Genomic DNA, 21,487 nt, shown 5'->3' with positions numbered 1-21,487 from the left:
GTCACTGTGCTGGCAGCAACTGCGGTTGCGTGACGCACACCACAGTACCTCCTGCCCACACTGCTGTTTGTCTTGCGTCTTCTGGCCCTGTTTTGCCCCATTCACCATTACAGTGCTGCTGCATGCTCGGGTCGGAGTGCCTGCCTGCAAGCTGCACTGTCGTCTTGTGCTAGCTGCCACCCTCTTGCCTGCAATCCTGTGTTGGACCTGCAACCTCCACTGTACTTCCACAGCTGGGCTGCGACGCAAGGCTGAGGATTTGGGATGACATCACGACTACCATCAACACAAGGGGGTGGCAGTCCGCACCAGGGACCGGGTGAGGAAATGTTAGGACGACCTCAAGACCCGCAGCCATGTGAAGGTGTTGGCAGCCCTCGGGACGGAACCCACCGTGGAGGTGCACCGTGCAGGCTGCCACCACTTTCACCAGACACAGCTGCGGGTAATAGAGAGGTTCTACACGGAATTCCATTCCCAGTATTTGGCCTGGAAGAAACGTCTGGATGACGCTGGCGATTACCCATGTGGGATTATGCCCTACAGCGTATGTGTGGCATGCGTGTTTGCAAGTGCCACATCCTCATTGTGTCTTGTGCTTGTTGTGAGTTGCAGCTCATTGGCGTCTCATGGTAATGGTCAACATTTGTTGTATATGACATTGTATTCCAGCATTAGTGCGTGGACTGCATGGATATGGCAGCTGTGGACTTGATGGGTTGCGGCCAATTAAGTTACATGCATGATGTGCAAGTCTATGTGTGGCAGGACTGGCAGTGCATGCATGCAGGCACATGTGATGGATGTGACACAGGTGCTCAAATACCTGTGTGTGTGCATTGTGTGTGACACAGTTCATGGAGGTGACAAGCTGACTAACTTGCCATGTTTCTTTGTTGTATGCCAGACATCCTTTGATGTCAAGGTTTTCTTTCCTATGTTTGTACAGTTGCTGCAGCTCATGTAGAGGACGGAGGCGTCATTGGGGAGCATCACGGTCGACTTGACTCAACCTCATCTGAGGGTTAGTCGGCTAGGGGTGTGCATGGTCCATCGGAGGCAGATGCGGAGGGTACACCCCAGGAGGTTGATGTGGAAGGGGACTCCTCAGTGGGTGTGGCCCAAGGCGCAGGGACAGAGGGGCCATCCAGGAAGGAAGGCTCTATGGAGTCATCAAGGGAGTTGGAGGTGGTGGTGGTGGTGGTGAAGGAGGAGGAGGAAGATGATGATGAAGGCCAGCGCACAGGGTTGGGTGGAGACATCCAGGAGGAGATTCTGGCTGCACCCCTGGATCAGGAACAATAGGATGTGCAGTGCACCGTGGAGGGCACTGACCAACCTCCTGTTCCTGATCCATCTGATGAAGCACGGATCAACCTTGTGGATGCTTCCACCCAGGCCGGCCCCCCCTTTGGGGCCATGATGGTCACCACAGAGCTTTTGCACGCTCTGCTGGCTGGGATTGCGAGGCGGGTGGGCATGATCCATGATGATGTGAAGGTAATTCGTGAGGGACTCAGAGATCATCACGGATCAAGGAGCAACTCCCTGTCCCAGCTGGAATGTGCACTGCTCTCGGGTGGTCTGTGTGCACTGGCACATTCATCTGCCCACTCCTCCACTGCCACCTCTGTGCCCCAGTTATCCTCCGGGGGCCTTCCTTGCACGTTCCCATCACGGCCCACTCTGCTCATGTCGTGCCCACTGCACCCTGTCTGGTGGTTGGTACATCCCTGCCTGAGGTGATTGTCCAAGGGAGTACAGTGGAGGTGATTACTGTGCCTGACCAGGGTCCAACACAGGACCTGGCATCAGTGGGGAAACTGGCACAGCAGGACAGTGCTGGAACTGTACCCCCAACCCCCATCAACCAACATCAAGATGGCGGCGGTACATGCGTAGGGCACGCTGGTACAGGCAGCTGCAGTATTGCATCGGTCAGGCCCTCTCTTCACAGGGCCAATTTCCATCGAGGAGGCAAGCTGCACACAGGTCAATGGTGACCAGACAGGAGGAGCACCGCCGTTCAAGGGATATTGTGTGTGTCCAGGTGGAATTGTCGATGCCGCTGGTTGCAGAGCGGGCTTGGGAGGCACAAGTTGACAGGGCAGAGGCAGTGGAGAGGAGAGCACAGAGGCGGGTCCTGATCCTGAAGAGGTTTTCAGGGATGCAGGGGTGCCGGAGAGGAGGATGAGACACAGCCTGCAAGCCATACAGGACCAGACAATGGCCCGCCACCAAGAGGCACATGATTTGCTTGCTGCTGTGTCACACACATGTAGTGCTTTCCCCTTCACCAGCATGTGTTTGTGCAGTTCACATTATCGCTGGTATTGGTCAACCTCTTGCACTGGCATGCACTATTGGCATTTCTTTGTACTTACACATCGGCTGACAAATGCAATGGTCTGATCTCATTGCATGTCCTTCACACATGAGAGAAACAGTGATGTGTTTATTTGTAAATCCATTCTAGAAATACCAGCTCATTGAGGCTCAGGTTGTGAAACGCCTGGCTAGTGTATGTTCATGTGGCACACATTGAGGCTGGTTTTTATTCTGTCCTTGTGGGACTATTATTCTTCACATGACATTGTCACGTGGACAGCAGGGCCTCACTTTGACATTGACTTGTTACATGTGTATGTTGGGGGGTGGTTGCGGACAGCAATTGTGTTTGAGCAGCTGCCACACTCATGTATGTGGCCCAGATGTATGCGTTTATTTTGGTTTGCAGGATACATGTGCCAGTGTATATTCGGGGTGGTGTCACGACACGGCAGTGAAGATGCACCACACACCATCGATGACTGATGATGTGTCACTATGTCAGCGTACAGAATGCAGGTGATGTCCTGTCTGGAGGGGGCTGCCAGCAGGGTGGGGTGACGGGTGAAGAGGCCTGGGGTGTCCCATGTGGAAGGGGCTGCAGGGTGGGGTGACGGGTGTGGGAGGCTGGAGAGTCAGATGTGGAAGTGGCTGCCTGCAGGGTGGGGTGATGGGGACTGGGTTGTCCCATGTGGAAGGGGCTGCATGCCACGTATTGGGAGGTGCCGACGCACATTTTGGATGAGGTCTGGCTGGGGTTTGCGAGGTGTTGGCACGCAATGTGGCTGCTGGAGGGGCAGGTCTTGCGTGGGAGGGCATGCGTTTTCTCTAGGGTGCGGCCGGGGATCGCGCAGTGTTCATGCAATTTGCCTGGAATGCGGCCGGGGACTGCACAAAGTTTTCACGCGATTTGGCAGGGGTGCGCCTGGGGATCGCACAAAGTTTTCACGCGATTTGGCTGGAGCACGGCTGGGGATTGCGAGGTGTTTTTGCCGATTACTCTGGGGCGCAGCCGGGGTTCTTAAGTTTTCATGCTATTACTCTGCGGTGCGGGCGCAGATCATGCAAAGTTTTCACACGATTTGGCTGGGGTGCGGCCGGGGTTCGTGCAGAGTTTTCATGAGATTTGGCTAAGGGGGGATGTATACTGGTGCAGGGATGAAGCGGGGGCTTGCACCGTGTTAGGCATTTCACTTGCTTTTTACTGCGCCTGGGGGCGCGTTTGGGGTGTTGCTGGTGCAGTTTGATGTTCCTTGTGCCACGGCTACTGATGCCTTGGGAAATCCATGAATACGCGTACTGCACAATCTTTTCTCTGCATCACGGCTGGCGCACACTCCTTCTCGGCACTTGCGCCTTTTCTGCACCAGATTCTATGGATCAGGGCCATTGTGTTCACCCCTGGTAATTTTCTGCACGTGCCAGCTGGTTCTTCGATGCACCTGATATCGCAAGAATTATGGTATCAATTGGGGGTTCAAAAGCACCTCGCGAAACAAAAAAGATTGAAGTACAAATGTCCCACAGGTTGGCCCAAAGTATGAAATGTTCCCTATCCCTTATGGAAATTAAGTGGATCCTCTATAATTTCCCCACCCCCTGATCCATTAAATTATACAGAGGTTTGGGTGGACCTGGCAGGGGAGTGGGGATGGATTTACATGACCTGCTCACCAGAAGAGTACGAAGGAGAGTTTTCGTTCAGTGTGCAGGGCGTGGGTGCCAGTAAAAATGAATAAGTAATATGTGGATATAGAAACTGGGGAGTGGGAGCACGGAACCATTCCAGAATTCGTTACTGTAGAAGTAACAAAAGGGGGGAATGTTGGAAAGGGGGCAGCCCCGGCCCCCCATAGGCGCTTTCAAGTAAGGCGAGATGCATTTGAGGCACTGTGATGAGCCAGGGTGACCGCGGGGGGCTGGGGGTGGGGGCAGTGAAAGTGTTGCCTTCCCATTTAGCAGGCCTGTATGCTAATATAAACAGTTATAGTGTAGTCATATGGTGTGGCCCAAGGCACGGACGGCATCACTATTTTGTGTAGATATTAACAATTATAGGTAGAAGAGAAGACTTGCGCGGTAAAGGTGGCATTGAATGCACTAGGCCCAGATTCACAAGGCAACAGAAATCTCCAGTCCTTCCCGAGCTCCCATGAGGACAGGTTGCACCCCCACCCGCCACACTGTTGGTTCATTGTTCTTGAAAGGGTTGCGAAGATGTGTCTTTCACCCAAAAGGCATGTGCCTGACAAGGCTGCGATCAGAGACCGGCGCCTAGTGTGCACGTTCTCACTTTGACCAAAGCATGACCCGGCCCATTCCCGAGTGACCACCGTCCATATAACTGACTGAATCCTAAGATCCCTGAATTCCATGACACCAGGTGCCCTTTGACCATCAACCCCAAAGTACCAAGTCCTGAAATGTTCAAAGAAGATGGACAAGGTGTGTCATTGAAGGGACCATCATGTGAGTTGTATTGCGAGGTGCTAGGAGGGATAGTTCAAAACGAGGGCGGATACCTTGGAGCCAGACGGCGCACAAGGCAGCGAGTGAAATGTATGCGTGTTAAGGAGGTTAGAGTGCCCTGTAACTTCCTGTGTGTCCGTCTTGAGGCCTGCCAAGTGCATGGTATGAGTGATAACCTAGCTGTAAGTGGCCTTGTAGTAGGAGAGTGCCCTTGCTCTACCTCTTTGGGTGGTGAAAACGCCTGGTGACAAGTTAGTATAATTAATTTGTTGTCGGACCTTCGACGTGAGAAGATGATGAGCCCTGCAGCGCCCAAGTGATGGAAGACGGACGGACTGGGCTGAGACCAATAAACTGTCATCCCAGATCGATAAAGGCAGCACCTGCATAGGGTCCACACAATCAGCGGTGCGGGATGTGTCACTTATGACGATGTTTTGCTTTAAATGTTTCTGCTTGTACCTCTCTTTGGCAGAACATTCTTGGCAGCAGTGTTCTTTGCTGTTGCTCTCATCTCCGCATGAGATTACACTTGTTATCCTTACAAGATCGACTTGGGCCCTTCTTCCCTAGCGGGTTGCATTATCTCTGGTGTCAGCGTTTAGGGGCTTGCTTTCAAATGCTATAAAACTTCACCTATCCGTCCATCTCCCAAGTCTGACTCATCATCCACCATACACAACAGATGAGGCTTCCCTCTGTTGAAAAACAGTTACCACAGGACCTGTTTTTCGTCATGCAAACTCTTGCCACCTTTTTATGTAGAAGCAAACTACTCCAACCTCTTGTGAGGGTTGGGCTGCCACAGAGGCATCATGATACTAGACAGTTGCATTCTGTGGCCTTCTTTTCTAAGAAATTGTTACCAGCCAAGATTAGTTACACCATAACTGACTGGGAGCACCTTCACAATGAGGGCACCATTTCTGTAGTGGAAATATAACCTTTTGGTGTGCGGACTTACTTTCACAGTGCGGACTGCTCATGGGAACGTGTTTTTCCAGAGGTTGGCAAAGACAACTATACTGGTTTTCATTTTTAGTTGAGTATGGCTTTGTCATAACCGTACACCAGGTTGGCTCCTTCTCTGTCCAGCCTTTTGTCTATTTCTGAGCTTACCTGAGGTTTGTTTGATGAATTGGCAGATAAACCAGTCCTAAATTTGTGCCGCAAACGGAATTCCTGCAGATAAGGGAGGGCCACTCTGGACGCCACACTGTCCGGCAAGGACTCCAACTGGCGGCGTAGCACCTGGAGCAAAACTCCCAAAGATAAACAAAACACAAAGGGTAAAAAAGAAACCTTTGTGAAGATCTGTGGAGTGTATTGCTTGAAGGCAGTAGTTGTTCTAAAAATAACAATGTGTGACGCCAAAAAGAGGATAAAGTTCCATTCAGAGCAAATCCAGAAGACTGTAGTCAAGATTTCAGGCGGAGATGAAAGAGTAACAGAGGAAAACCAGGCAAAGGAACAGACATATTGAAGGGAGAAGCAAAGGAATAATTTGGTAGTAGAAGGACAGGAATGAACAGGAGTGGAAGTAGTAGGAGAGCGCTCATCTATGGTAACCGTACCTTATCGTGGAGACGCGCTGTTCTGCTTCTCCCAGCATCCATTAAAGAAAGCAGTGTGCATGCAGCAGTACCAGTGTGCAACAATGACACGACTCCAGTGTCTAGATGGGCCGAATGGAGATCAAAACAAACATCGCATCTCGGGCGCCATGTTGGGTGAGGCACGTAATGCCGAATTCATTGAACAGGCTTGAACAAAAGGACGTAATTTCCACTTCTGCCACACAGACCACTGGGGGCACGGCGAAGCGCAACACCAACTTCTATGTTACATGAAGGCGGATGTTAGAAGCCCTTAACAATGACCACTTATTATGAAAGTATCTCAGAGGGAAGTCTGCTTCCACCACAGTTCAGCTTGAGCACTGTGTGGGACAGTTGCAAGATTTGAGCAGCAAAGACCAGATTCAGCAAGTCAAGAATGGCCTTCTGTTTGTCGACTTAAGGTTATTCCTGCACAGAAAGGAGCGTCAAGAGTTGTCTGTCAAGGATGTCACAAGCCGGTGTTGGACAGGTTGTATAGGATGAAACTACGCAGGAGATTCTGTTGAGAATCTTTGAGAGCAGATACCCTGAACTTCATCAGAACTTGTAAGATTTGTACTCACACATGCAAGATGGGTAGAAGGTGGTCAGGTTATTGCCTTCTTCCATGGAAAACAAACTGCAATAGATCCAAAATGGGCGCAACCCTTTGAAAAACTTCCCTTCCATGTTTTGGAATAGGAAACCAAGTAACCAATCAACTTGAAAGTTTGCCTAATCCAATGGGAGGTTGGTGAGTGCTTTAGAACTGAGGTGAAGATCCACAGTGTCACTGAGCTGAGGTGAGGAGTTTGAGAAATCTGGAGAGCACCATAAAAGGGAACCCAGCGAGTCCAGAGGATGGATATGCTCCAGTGAGGGGGAGAAGAGCCCCTTGAATCTCAGAAGAGGGGTGTGTTCTAGTGAATGGGAGAATGGCACCTATACCACAATGATGGGGAAAAGAGCCACCTGAACCTCAAAAGAGGGTGTGTGCTCCTGTGAGTTACAGGTGTTCTCAAGAAGGGTGTGCTCCAGTGAGGGGAGCCCCTGCAACCAGAAGAAAGAGACCCTGACCCCAGAGAAGGGGAGTAAGAAGTAATAAGAGAGAGAGTGGCTTTGATCCCCAGAAGTGGGGATGTGAAGCAGAAGAGGTGAGCCCCAGAGAAGGGGTGTGCTCTAGCGAGGGGCAGGGGAGACCTGTAATCCCAAAGGAGGGGCGTGCTAAAGTGAAGAAGGAGAGAGAGGGACTTCGATCCCCAGGAGAGGTGATGTGTAAGAGAGGGGATACGCCTCTAGGCCCCAGAAGAGGGGAGTTAGTAGCAGAGAGAATGAGAGCCCCAAAAAGGGGAGAACTTTTGGTACACTTTGGGCAAAAGGAGAAAGACCTAATATCCCAAGAGAGGCAGAGAGGCCTTGTGGTCCGAAGCAGAAAGGATAAGAACAGAGCTAAAAAAATCACCAAGCAAGAGACCATCCTGCCTGCAGCTATATATATATTATATTTATATATATATATGCCTTTTACTGGTCGTTCTTCAAATATAATCCTGCTTTCAAGGACTTCTATGTTACAGCTATCCTGAAACCATTTCCATGTAATACTCTTGTGCCGGTCACCTTTGCTTAAAGCCCTTTAAGTTTGATACAATGTCAGTAGCTGTGTGTTCTCTTGGCCATGTGATAATAACATAACAAAAGTCGAGCTTTCATGTTTCAAAGTCCCGAAATACAAATTAAAACAAAGAAGATATGCTCACCAAATGCTATTCTTTAACCCTGAGAGGTTATACCCCAGCCTCATCTCCAAAGACCTCAGCTGACAATCCTTTTTTACATGTGGGCTTCAAAATGCTGTTTGCAAGTACGATAGTGTGCTGTGTACAGGTAGCGAACCGGCATGGTGGCAGGTTAATTTATGCCTGGTTATCAGCTTGACATTTTAAATATGTATTTAGTTTTCCTTCCCAGGCCGTCACTCTGAGGTTTCCTCTCAATGAGGCACATTTGTAGCAGCTATAGGCAAGTAATGGACAGATAGAACATTAAAATATGCTTCAACGAGGGGCGTGGCTTGGAGCCATGGTGGTCGGAGCGGCTCTGTGAGAGCTCCTGGCTGGTGCCACGCATCCAAGGAGTATTCACCAGTGAAACCTCATCTTTGAAGGAGAAAACCACAGTGAACGGCAGCCCACGAGCGGAGGCACATTCTGTTCAACTCCCAGCTTCCTGCGACTCCGATGCCGGGAGAACCTCCAGTCTGCAGATCCGTGATGCGGGGCAAAAAATAAATAAATAAATAAATACATTTAAAAATAAAATAAAAATCAGGCAGCAAAATGGCACCCGCAACCTCGTTCTAACTCGACTAGATGCTCAGAGCACAGCTACGGTCCTGGGCCTCAGGAGCAAGTACTGACGGACTCGCCTCAGTCAGTCACCGAGGGCACCCTCTCGCACCAACCCAGTAGGAGCCTTGCGGACCGTCGACTCCGCCCAACCGGCTACCTAGCCCCGACGATCCTGACCACCTCAAGCCCAGCAGCCTGGTGGTAGCCCTCAGCGACGCGAGCCCCAGGGCCAACAGACACACAGCGGGCCATACCACAATCCCCTACTTAACACCACTGCTCGGGGGATCAGGGGGGTGTCCGAGTCTCCGCGGGTCAGAGCGGGATTGCGAGACTGCTGGCCGAATTCTGCCTCCCCCTCTAGCGTCCGCCTTGCACCTCTGGTGCGGATCAGCAACTGGCCAGACAGGGGACAACGCGACTGTGATCCGTCCCTCCTGCGGCTCTGGAACTCCACTGCAGGCATTCTTTACCCCCGATTGGTGCGAAAACCAGCGACCTCACAGACCCTATCCCCAGCAGGCGTCTGGACCGCCGCAACCCAGCTCTCCGCAGCGAGACCCGCTCCACCTCCCGCTCTCCTAGCACAGCTTGGGGCCCCCTCTGCACTCTTGGGAGACACTGAATATTCTGCACACCTCAGCCTGCCCTGGTGTGCTGATCTACCGCCTAGAGAGCCTGCTGGGCCCACCTTATTCCCTCCCGGGGCATCCCCTGACTCCCTAGCACTAGTCTATGGGCTTCCTCCTCAACACACCACCGGAGATAAGGCAGCAAGCAGTCCCCCTGACAACCTTCAAGCTGAGGGGCCTCACCACAGGGGCCCACTGCCCCCCCCCCCATAGACGCACTGCAGCTGCGGGTAACCTGCCATCTGCTGCTGCAGCCTTCTGCCCCTTGCTGCATTGTGACAATGCACCTGCAGTCCGACCCAGGGCCCGGCACCCACAACGGCCCGAGGTCCGGGCTGGGTGTTGTGAGGACCTCTGCAACACCGAGCTGGGAGCAGTCTCATCGATCGGCTCTGCCGCCCTGTCCCGACTCTCCCGATGCCCATACTAGAACTGAAGCCCCATAGGATAAGAGCCCCTGCAATACGCCGAAAGTCTTAACGGCTGACCCTGCGCCCACGTGAAGCCTGTACAAGTGTACCTCGGCACTACGCAGGTGTCAACATCGCACAGAGTGACCTGAATTCTTCAAAGGGGCATATACCCCTTTCAGTAGTGGTCCCCCATATTCCTAAGGCTCAGGCAAAGAATCCGAACACAAGAGGCAAAGGGACATATGAGCGAAGGCTGTGGCAGCCCCATCCCGCTTGCTCAAGATCCAGATCGCCTACTTCAGCTGCTCCCCCCATACGACTGGCTGCGGGCCCTCGAAACACAGAAGACCCCTGCTCCATCTAAGTAAGACGCAATGGACTTGCCCACAATGGCCAAACATCTGAAGACCACCAAACAGACAGACATCGCCGGGCTGCTGTCAACTCCAGCCACATAGAGAGCAAAGAGGGGTGACCGCACCAAAGCTGCTGAAGCCATAACTATGGAACTCCACATGGCGATGGACCCTGGACTTCCTTCGCAAGCGGTTACGAAGTCTGATCTCGAAGAACTGCTATCAGCTATCACGAAAGAGTATCAGAGAGGAACAGAGGGGGTCATGAACAAGATCACTGTCCTGGACAAGCGTGTCGGGGAGATGGAGGCGAGAACAACAGAAGTGGAAACAACCCTCTGCGAACACAGCTACGAGGTCGATAGGGGCTTACACAGGCTCACAGTATTAGAAGCCAGATGCGAGGCCCTCGAGCTCAAGCAGGACAATGCTGAAAATCGCTCCCGGCACAACAGCATTCGCTTGAGAGGGATTCCCACAACAGTGCCGAACACAGACCTGGAGCGATACGTCAATGACCTATTCTGCTTTATCCTGACACTACCTGATGAATCCCCCCCTCATGCTCGATACAGTCCACAGAACGAGAACAAGATCGAGCATGTCCACCCTGCGCGATGTCCTTGCAAGAGTACACTACTTCAAAGTGAAAGAAGAAATAATGCGAGAAGCTAGAAGCTTGCCCCGCACGCTTTTCAGGGACGTTGCCATCTCCCTATATCAAGACCTTGCAGCCATCATGTTATCGAAAAGGAAGGACCTGAGACTGGTCATGGACTGGCTAAGGGAAAAGAAGACCCCCTACCGCTGTGGTTATCCTACATCCCTGATCTTCACCTGGGAAGGAAAACCATGCCACATTCGCAACCTACAAGAAGCTGAGAAGCCGCTGAATTCGGAAAAGGAAGACGAGGACCCCTGGCAGACTCTCACCTTACAGTCAAACCGCCCCACAAGATCTCAAACACTCCTGAACCCGAGTATAGAGACACTGAAGGATCAGAGGCCCTCCATCAAAAAGCAGGCAGAACGGCAAAGAAAGGGAGGGGACCAACCCCTCTGCCCGACTAACATGCCTAAAAGTCCCTTGTCCGAGGCTGATCCCATAAGTATTGGACCTAGTAAACGACGCCCGATCCACTGGACTCCCGTTCACTGGAAGACCATCTTCTGCTTGGTCGGTGAAGAGGCACTGTTGCCTCTGTATCAGCTGATTGTGTTGGCCCAGCCGGATGCCCTGTTGATTGAAGGCTAGTCCTGATAACCTGGTTTTGTTTCAAAGGGGGGGGGGGGTGGCAGATGGGTTGGGAGGGGAATCGGGCAATATTGATATGGGGCAAAGTGATCAACATTCACACAGGATCTCCAACGGGCTGCTGGAGAAGGCTACCAATGGAATTTACAAACACAGTCTGCCCAGATGACTGACAACGTGAAGGAACTCACCATGATAACATGGAATGTTCAAGGGCTGAATTCGCCAAGAAATAGCAAATCTGTAGAGCATCGACTTGCCCAGCTTGCAGTGGATATTGTGTGTTTGCAAGAGACATCTGTTGTCGCCTGCTGAGAGACGGATACATTTCCAGCGTTATCCCAGGCGGTTATTCGCCTCTTCAGGCCAGAAGTGTGGCGGCGTCGCCATATTACTCAGCCGCCTGGTACCCTTAACGAAAATTACAGTCAAACGTGATCCAGCTGGGAGATACTCGTTACTCAAGGGACTGTTAGTCGAACTCCCAATCACTATTGCAGCAATATACTGCCCAAATGAGGCTCGGGACCATTTTCTACGCACTGTCCTTCCGACAATAACCGCGTTCGCCGAGGGACAGCTGTTGATGGGAGGCGATTTCAATCTTACCCCAGATCCCAATGTCGACAAAACGCTGCCGCCCACTAAACCAGAATAGACGTTTGGAGACTAGCTAACACCGGAGCTGGTGATTACACATTCTTTTCGTATGTCCATAGGGGCTTCTCGAGAATCGATCTACTGCTGATGTCCAGTGCGCTATTTCCATGCATTGAAGACATACATATTGGCCTGAGAGTAATTTCAGACCACGCTCCAGTAATAGCCCACCTGCGAACGGATGGCCTACCGAGGCCCCCGCAGAGGTCATAGAAATTGCAGGACTACATCTTGTCTGACGCAGCATCCAGCCGTGAAATATTGATCATCCCTTACAAACTATTTTGAGGAAAATGCAGCAAAGGGCACCTTGGAAGCCATGGTCTGGGACGCAATGAAGCCGGTGATTCGAGGTATATCCATTAACTGTAGAGCGGAGCATAAGAACAGACACCAACCCCAGCTTTCCAAATTTGAAGAAGAGGTCACGGAACAAGAGGCGAGTTTCAAAGAACGTTAGACGGCGAAGGCAGGGAGGGCCCTTAAAAAAGCAACGGCGGCCCTTGAAATGCACCTGGTGGATCGCACGGCCCACGCCTTAGCGTACATGAAGCAATATTACTAAACAGCAACAAGGCCAATCCTCTGCTAGTACACCAGCTCAAAATGCTACACTCCAGGAATAACATTCCGATCCTCCAAGACCAGAGCGGCAGCCTTGCTGCGTAGAAGCGGAAAAACTGGAAATCATGACAGAATACCACAGGGATATTATGTCAGGTGCTCCAACAGATAAAGAAGCACAAATCCAATGCCTGCAATACACTCAGAGGCCCCTCCCTCATCCCCAGCTAGACACTCTGGAACAGCCAATCTCAACAGAGGAAGTGATCAAGATCATCCGCTCCCTGAAAAACACGTCCCCAGGTCCTGGCGGTCTGACCGCCCCGTTCTACAAAAAGTACGTCCACATCCTGGATCCCCAGCTGGCAGCCCTATTCAACACTTTTCTCTCAACAAACTGCATCACTCCCTCAATGGAGGATTCTATCACAGTATTGATACTGAAGCCAGGGAAGGACCCGGCACTCTGCTCGTCGTACAGGCCCTCACGTTGATGACCATTGAAGCCAAAATATTCTCCAAGCTTCTGGCACACAGGCTAATGAAAATCCTCCCGGATCTGATCCACCAGGACCAGATGGGATTTATCCCAGGCCGCAGCACCTCGGATAACACCAGGCGCATCCTAGACGTCATTGAATCAGCGAATAGAATGGGGGAGCGTATTGCCGTCCTGTCACTTCATATGCCTGACTGGGGTTACATAGGAGAAACCTTAAACCACTAAGGCTTTGGCACGAAATTCCTGAAATGGATGCTTGCAAACTAACACCCTACCACAGCACTCTGAATAAACGGTAGCAGATCCGCCAGGATTGCGATAACCAGAGGCACTCTACAGGGCTGCCCCCTATCTCCACTTATATTTGCGCTATCCATGTAGCCATTTGCCTCTAGAATTCGCCAGAACCCATTAGTCCACGACCTCGAAGTTAAAAGGTGAAACCAACAAAGCTGCGTTACATGCAGACGATGTCCTACTAACCCTAATCCATCCTGAAACCTTGAAAGCCCTGTGGTAGGAATTGGACAGTTTCAGAGCAGTGACAGGATTTACCGTCAATCTCGCAAAGTCAACAGCCCTGGGCGTCAACATCCCTAGAGACCTGGCGGCCTCCCTGGCAACTAGATTCCCCATCCCGTGGGCTAAATACCACTTCAGCTATCTTGGAATCCAAACCCAGAGCAGAATCGAACAGACATATAAGATAAACCTCCCGGCTCTGTTCAAAGAACTCCAGATGGACCTAAACCGCTGGCACAAACAGGAGGTGTCCTGGACGGGGAGAATCACGGCGATAAAAGTGAACCTAGTGCCCAGGCTGCTATACCACTGTCAGGCCCTCCCGATATATAAATCCCCAAAAAGGACATACCGAAATTACAAGCGAACATATTGAAATTTGTTTGGGGAGGAAAAAGCCTCGAAAAGCCAAGAAGGTGATGCTTCGAAGTCCGGGAGCTGGCAGCTTGGGGATCCCGGAGATTGACAAGTACTGCCTAGTGGCCCAGCTTGCACCGGACTTCATGTGGACTCTAGGCACTAATTGACCGCTGTTAGGGAGAATTCTCATAAATGTGCCAATTCCCTTCACCTTAGAGACCCCCAGCAACTTTGCTGGATTTTGAGGACTTGATTTTTTTTTAACCTGGAAAGAGTGCGAGCCTTTTTTCCCCCACTCTCTCATGTATTTTGATGTTGTTTTACACTTGTGTTCTTTTATTATGGAGTTTTAGATAACTCCATAGGCATCATCTTTTCAGATGTGTCACACAGCACCTTCAGTGCAGTGACACAGGGATGTCTTTTTAGACTTTCCAAATGGTTAAAAACCTTCTCTGGGGTAAACTACTGTTTCCCAGAGAATGTAAAGTAAAATCGACTTTACTAATCTTTTCAAATTCCGAGAGCCAGCACACACTATCTTACAATAGAGTGCTGGAGGTGTTACATTTATCCCCTGCGTCTAAATACTCATGTAGCAGTCAAATGCTACCCTTTCCTATTTAAATGGCTGGTGGCAGTGGTTTTAAAACAAACAAAGCTAAAAATCGCGGGAGCCATGTTTAAGATGGCGCCTAAGCCCCCATTGTTTAAACAGGACCCGATCTCCTTTTTGCGCCATTTCTTTTTGGAAAGGTCCTTCTGGAGGTTGTCTCTGTGCCCCAATCTAGGTTTGGTCCCTTTGTTCTTGCGCCTTTGGCGGGCTTCAGGACTGAAGACGGCCTCTTGCGCCCGAGTGTCAGGGGTGGGCAGAAGTGAGGGAGATGCCCAAACTCCCTGTGCTTAGTCTCCTGCTAAGTCTCCTAGGACACCCAAATGCACTCTGGTGTGATTGGCTGGCTGACTGTCAGGCAAGGACAGCCACCCTGCGGGGTGAGTGACAGCTAGGCTGCAATGAAGGAGAGAGAACGGTTTAAAAGGCAAGTCTCTTGGCTTGGACGGCAGAGTCGACCACTGGAATGAAAGATCCGAAGATGAGCTGGAAAAGGACGGCTGCTGCAACTCCTTAGCTCTCTCGCCACACAAAAACAGCTGGAACGTAACAAAACAACACCCATCTCAACTGTTTCTTGGCCCAAATGATATTACCAGTCATTAGCCTAATGCCTAACCCAGCAGCTGCCCATCGTGTGTCTATCTACGAATTGAAGCTGCCCCAGTCTCAATTTGCTACCTGGCTGACCTCTCCTCTGGTCCCCCTAGGTTATGCTTTGATTTGTCTTTTCATTTCTTATATGTCTCTCAGTATTGCAATATGTCTTTGTAAAGACTGGAGGGGCGTGTCTGTACTCCTGCGCTCTATTTGGCAGATGCGAAGCACAGAGGACCCCTGCCAAGATTCGCTATTGTTGGTAGCAATGGATGAGCAATCAGGGCCTAGCTTCTCAGGAGGTGATGCAGGCTGGTTCTTAAGTACAGTGTAGTCCCCAAGGCCCCACAAAGGAATGTCCGCACACTGTATTAGTTAAAACACAGTCTTTATATAATTAATATTCAAGGTTATGTACAATATCATGATAACTCACTTTGTACTCGGTTATCTATAATGGCAAATATACCGTTCTACGTGGTACCACAGTTACTATTAGATCTCTTTAAAGTGCATCAACTGTACGGTTAAATGGCACACAAATCAGTTTGTAACGGAAACCAACAATAGATATACGAGGAAAGCAGTTGGTTAGAACAAGTGGCAGAATACTGGCCCCGATACCTAGACACAGTTGTGTGTGGGGATACACCCACCAGGGCAACCTGTAGAATAAAGATATATCACAAGCCCAGTCCATATATTGTTTACAAGAGACTTTCCAATAGTTCTGCAACCCCAAAGTGCCTGGCCCTTCTTGAGTGCCCAAACGGCCCTTCTTGAGTGCCCTCCCTTTAAAGCAGGAGTCACGGGTCGAACGTCTGACGGAGAACAGGGTGAACTACGACAGTGGAAGTGGCAGCTTCTTTTCTAGAGGTGCTCGTCGACGGGGAAGCGTAAATGTCCTGCAAGGAAGAGGCGTGCGGGGCACCTCGGTGTTGATAGTTCAGGACCGCAAAGAGTTTGAAGAACTGTGGCCTAGCAAGGGCATCGAGTCATCGGCGTCTCTGTGGTCTTTGGGTGGCGGGAAACCCACCGGCGGATGCTCCTCAGCGCATCAACAGCCTGGCCTTCTCCAGCGGGATAAGGCGGGCCGACGAGCGCGTCCGTGAATCGAAAGTTCTTAGGCAACCAGAGCACGGCGACAACGGTTGGCGGCAGTGGCGGAAAACAGTCTGGGCGCTTCGCTTTGGGATTTCGCAGCAGTCCCCGTCTCCGGTCGGCAGCCTGTTGTAGGTCTGTCTACCAGGGAGCTTTGGCAAAGATCAGCTGGTGCACGATGGTCCCTCGTAGCTCAGGAAGACTGCGCCTTACCAGGTCCTCTCTGGGTCAGTCCTTGGAGACACAGCAGCTTTCAGATTGATGAAGGGCAACAGCAATTCTTCTCTTCCAGCAGGGCTTCAAGGTCAAGCTTCAGTTTCACTCCAGTTACTCTTCGTAGTTTGGACTTCAGCTTCTGAACACAAATTCTAGCAGTGAGAGGCCCCCCAGATATACTAGTTGATCTCTCATTCATTCTGCTGGGTCACACTCAGGCAACCAATCACTCAGAAGGGCATACAGCGGTCAGTCAGCCAATCAGGTGCATATTGCATTCAGGCCATTCACTTCTCTCCAGACACTCACAACAAGTTATGTGTATTGGGACAAGTACCCAGCCATTCAACACTCCACACTGCATTCATTCCAGTTTCGGGCAGGGCTGTCTCAGTCATTGTGTCAAACACCAGAAACCAGACATCCACAACAAGAAGTGCATATTGGTCACACACTCCATTTACCCAAGTCCCACCCACAGGGTGTACCCACAACATAGTCACTGGGAAGGCTCCAGCCTGGACTTCACAACAACACCATATATGGAACTTCCACCCAACAGCCAGTCAGGGGGAAGGGATAGAGTCAGGGCTTCCCAGGACTTTGGGAAAACAAGGTAACAGGCAATAGAAAGCAAGAGACCACAGGGGTAATCTTGTTTCCTATCAGGAATCAACTGATTCCACTGACAGGGCCTGGGTATCCCAAAATGGAGGATACTTGGAGCACCTGTCAAATTCAGCATGGAGCAGCCACCAGCCCATACCCTGCTCTGTGGGCCAAACACAGGTGCCCAGAAACATACACTAGGGGCACAGGGTTGCACCCCCACCCATGGGTGCCATACGGGTATCCCATGGGTCTGCTCACCAAACCAAAAGAGAGCTGCACCGCCAGGAGTCCCACATGAACTCCTGCGCAGAATACCCGACAGACACACTATAAAAAGCAGTAAAGGACAAGGATACGGAGGCCCTGTCCCTCCAATGCATTTCCAGCATCACAGTCTTGAACAATGCTTATAGCGCTTTTTGTTTTTCAATAAAAAAAGTCTTGTTGAAGATAAAAGAAAATATGCTTCAACGACAAGGGCTTAAATAAAAGGTACTCTTGAATACTTTGATAGCATTTAAAATAATCATGTTATTGGTATTAAATAATGCAGTGTCAGACTACTATTTCCAAATGGACAGCACATATAAACATAAGCATCAAATGTCAGTGCCATAGCTTGCACGTAGCATGTACATTGCAAACAGTCAAAATAAATACAATGCAGGAGAGAGTACAAGCATTGAGGTGCATGCACAGAATTTGGGGATCTCCTTGGGGGGTGCCTTGACAAGGCTTACAGGAGCCGATTGATTCCTAAAGGATGTGATAACTGGAATTCTGTACTCACATAATGAATGGATGGGACTCGGGTTTATACAAGAGTATGTGCTGAATTATATTTAGTGCAAACTTAGTTTGAAGCACTGGAGTGCCGTACAAGAACGGGAATACAGTAAAAGGTTGCAATAACAGATATTATTAGGAGTGACAATTAAGGATTCACTTGGGCGGGCATGGATGGGGGCTGCAGGTTTCAGAGTGAAAGACAGCTAAGAGTGGGCGGAAGTTAGATGTCTTTAAGCAATACATTACAGGCTGATTGATGCCAGTATTTCCTCCCTAGCCAAGGTTCCATACACAAGTAGATGATTTATCCAATTGCAGACTAGTGTGAGACTTGCGGCCAGACCCAGGACCAGATTAATCGGACAGCTCTGAGGAGAGGTCAGTGAATCAGTGGTATACGCTCCATTGTACATCACTCCGTTGCTTCTAGCTAGGTTTGTGCTTTATAAAACCCCATAGATGTTCACAATACCATATTGTGATGGTTTCATATTCAAAACAATAGTCAACACATGAGCATTCAGAAAAGATTAAAAAAAATATCTTGATACAAAATTACTTATTATACTGTTGTTACTCTGTTTTGGAGTTGGCACTTGGGAGCACAGTAAGACATATGAACCATAAACCACACTGTCTTCTCTCTCATGTCTCTTTAAATGTTAACCTTGAACCACAAATATCAACATGCAGCATAAAATGTCCTTCTTCCCATCCAGATTTCTTTGGTCTTAACCTGATAATCTTGAATCACAAATAAAAGTAGAAAACAAATGTTTTTCTTCTGTTCCAGTTCTTTTACTTAGAATGGTAGCTTTGAACCACATATATGCAATTTAAAGGACTTTCTAACTAGAGCACTTCAGATTTAGGCTGTCTAGGCAAACCACATGTGCCAGTATACAACAATCTCTTTCTTCCGTTTCAGTTCCTTCTAGGCTTGAGATGGCAATTTGGACTACCTCTACCAGCACATAACATTTATTTTTATTTAGACTTGAACGGGCAAGTCAGAATCTACCTGCATGCACGATAAACTACTTTCTTTAGTTTTAGTTCTCTTCAATCTTAGGATAGCAGGTGGAACTACATTTACAACGTCTCCTCACTCGCCCCAGACACTTTCTGCTGTTTGCTCACCTATCGTGGGTTGGAGCCCTCAACCTCACTGCTAACCTCCTCAGACCCTTTTTGGTCGGGGTTCTCCACTGTCCTCCTCATCCCTTGCTCTTTTCTTATGTTGCTTCTCTGCTCACCACCTCTGGCTGGATCTCTTGGCCCCAAGTCAGCCACGTCTCAATCCGTTCTGACTTAGCAGCAGGTCTAGGTCTTGCATCTCCCATGGCAACTCATGGTCCACTCCAACCTAATGAACATGGTTCCCACCCTCCCCCCGTAGTGCTGGACATTAGCATTTTGCATCGTCTTTCCATGGCTCAAACAGCCTTCCTCTGCCTGGGGCCAACTTGCATGGTGGTCCTATTTTAACTGAGACTCAAAAGGATCTTGCGTATCCCCCACCCTATATAGCATCTTCACCAAGATGCTATTCGACCTCCTTGGTGACATGAAAGTCCCATATACCAACTATGGGGACGATATGCTAATTCTCATCACTCTCAGGTTCATACAAGAACGATTCCGCCCGCCTCAATGAAATCTATAGTAAAATTCAAGACTGGATGACCAAGCACGGGCTTTGTCTAAACGATGACAAAACCGAGGTCCTACTCATTGGCTCCAAACAACACCTCAAGAAACTCAACCCTCGGTCTCCAAACAAGCCAAAACTTTGGGGGTCAACCTCGACTCCACTCTGTCACTTTGAAAACAGGTTAATGCCACAGCCTCCTCCTCGGCCTACACCACTAAGTGGATAAGTGCCTGCAGACCTTTCTTATCCACACAAAGATGTATCACACTAGCAAGAGCACTCCCTCTATCTAGGTACCAGTAAGCAAACATCCACAAGCTACAAATCCTACAAAATAACGCTCTGAGAGCAGCCCTCAACATATCACGCTTTGACCACACATCCCAAGCCAGACAGACTGTCAAATGGCTTCCTACAGAGGACAGAATCACTTTAAGAACTCTCATGATCACCCACAAATGCCTCAACAACACCGCCCCGAAATAACTGGCCGACATTCTGCACCAAGAGCACCCCCAGACCCACTAGAACCAACTATGCCCACTGCCTTGACATTGCCAAATACAGACTCCAAAGATCGGGTGGAACCAGCTTCCCGGTCCCAGCAGCTAAAACTTGGAACTCCTTGAACCCAGCATTAAGAGAGGAACACTCATTCCCAATCTTCCACTTCAAGGTGCTCCCTCCTAAGGTACCTCCTAAGGAAACCACACACAGACTATTGTTAATCTTGGTAAAAGTTCTATCGTTGCATCCACATTGTAAATTCTTGTATATTATTGTTAAATACGGATATTACAGCACAGCACTCTACCCTGTAAATTCCGCTCAGCCGCACACTAACACCCTACATGCCTGTATTATTCTTACCCCAATATGTACAATGTAATTCCTACATGCCTGTATCTTAAGTATACCATGTATGTAACCAGCGACACAAGTCAAGCGCCTAGCTACCCCAGTGTTCAGCGCGCTATATAAGAAAATAAAACAGAACAAGGTTTGAGGCAGCTCAGGTTTCCCAGCTTGCTCTCACAGGTAAACTGATCTTCTAATGTAATACTCACCACTCTTTGGGACCAGTCAAATCATGATGGGCAATGAAGAAAGAATGATTTTCTCCAGTATATGTTTCAATGGGGATACTTTACCACGATCACCACTGGGTCCTTCGGTAGCCGACTGTTCGGGTATGTTGAATGAGTATTAAACGGCACCAAACCATTGTGCTCACTGCATGAGCACAAGAGAGAGAATCTGTTGCCAGGCTCGGCACAGCCTTTCCTATTGGTAGACAGGGAACTTGCGTTTCTCTAGGTCCATCGGTTTGGTGCGAGACACTAGCCAAGGTAGGGATGATATTCTAGTTGAGGATGTTGTGGCCTTTTGCCATCTCTTGGACCAGAACGCTTCGCCCAAACCCCCGGCCTAGAGGCCACTTCTGCATACATGCATTTTCTACACCTAGCTGAATCATAATTTGGCACATAATAAAAGTCTATGTGCCATCGTCTTTTCTTCCAAACAAATTCCCATGCAATCGGCAAACTAGATTTGATGAATGTTCACACTAATTGCACTATTGTGGATTGTTATAAGAGTACTTTGAGGGCAAGGATGATTTTCTTTTACCACTGAACCTTTTCCCCTTGTGGTCTCCATATCACACACCCACCTTAGTAGAAAAAACCTTTATCCATCAAATGTTTCCACAAACCGTGCCTTGAGCAATGACCCTACACAATGCGGTTAAGCACAAACTCAAAGATCAATCGCTCTCGCTCTGGAATGTGTAAAAATGTTAATATGTAGCTAAGCGTTTTAGTAAATCCAACTGAATGAGGGATTGAATTTGAATTTTTGAACTCCCCATGCCAAGTTAATATTTTTGTCAT

The 21,487-nt window shown here is 49.5% G+C and overlaps 1 protein-coding gene across 2 annotated transcripts in view; it reads right to left on the bottom strand.

Annotated features, from left to right (window-relative positions):
• MRPL2 (mitochondrial ribosomal protein L2) overlaps nucleotides 1-21,487 on the bottom strand; it is a 223,333-nt gene that overhangs the window by 157,463 nt on the left and 44,383 nt on the right. The gene's annotated exons all lie outside the window — the stretch shown is intronic.

Source organism: Ambystoma mexicanum, chromosome 4q (genome assembly GCF_040938575.1).
Source record: "Ambystoma mexicanum isolate Mex_15411 chromosome 4q, UKY_AmexF1_1, whole genome shotgun sequence".
In the NCBI taxonomy this organism is placed as follows: Eukaryota; Metazoa; Chordata; class Amphibia; order Caudata; family Ambystomatidae; genus Ambystoma; species Ambystoma mexicanum.
Note: the sequence above shows the minus strand (reverse complement) of the source record. Positions and strands in the feature narration are given on the sequence as shown.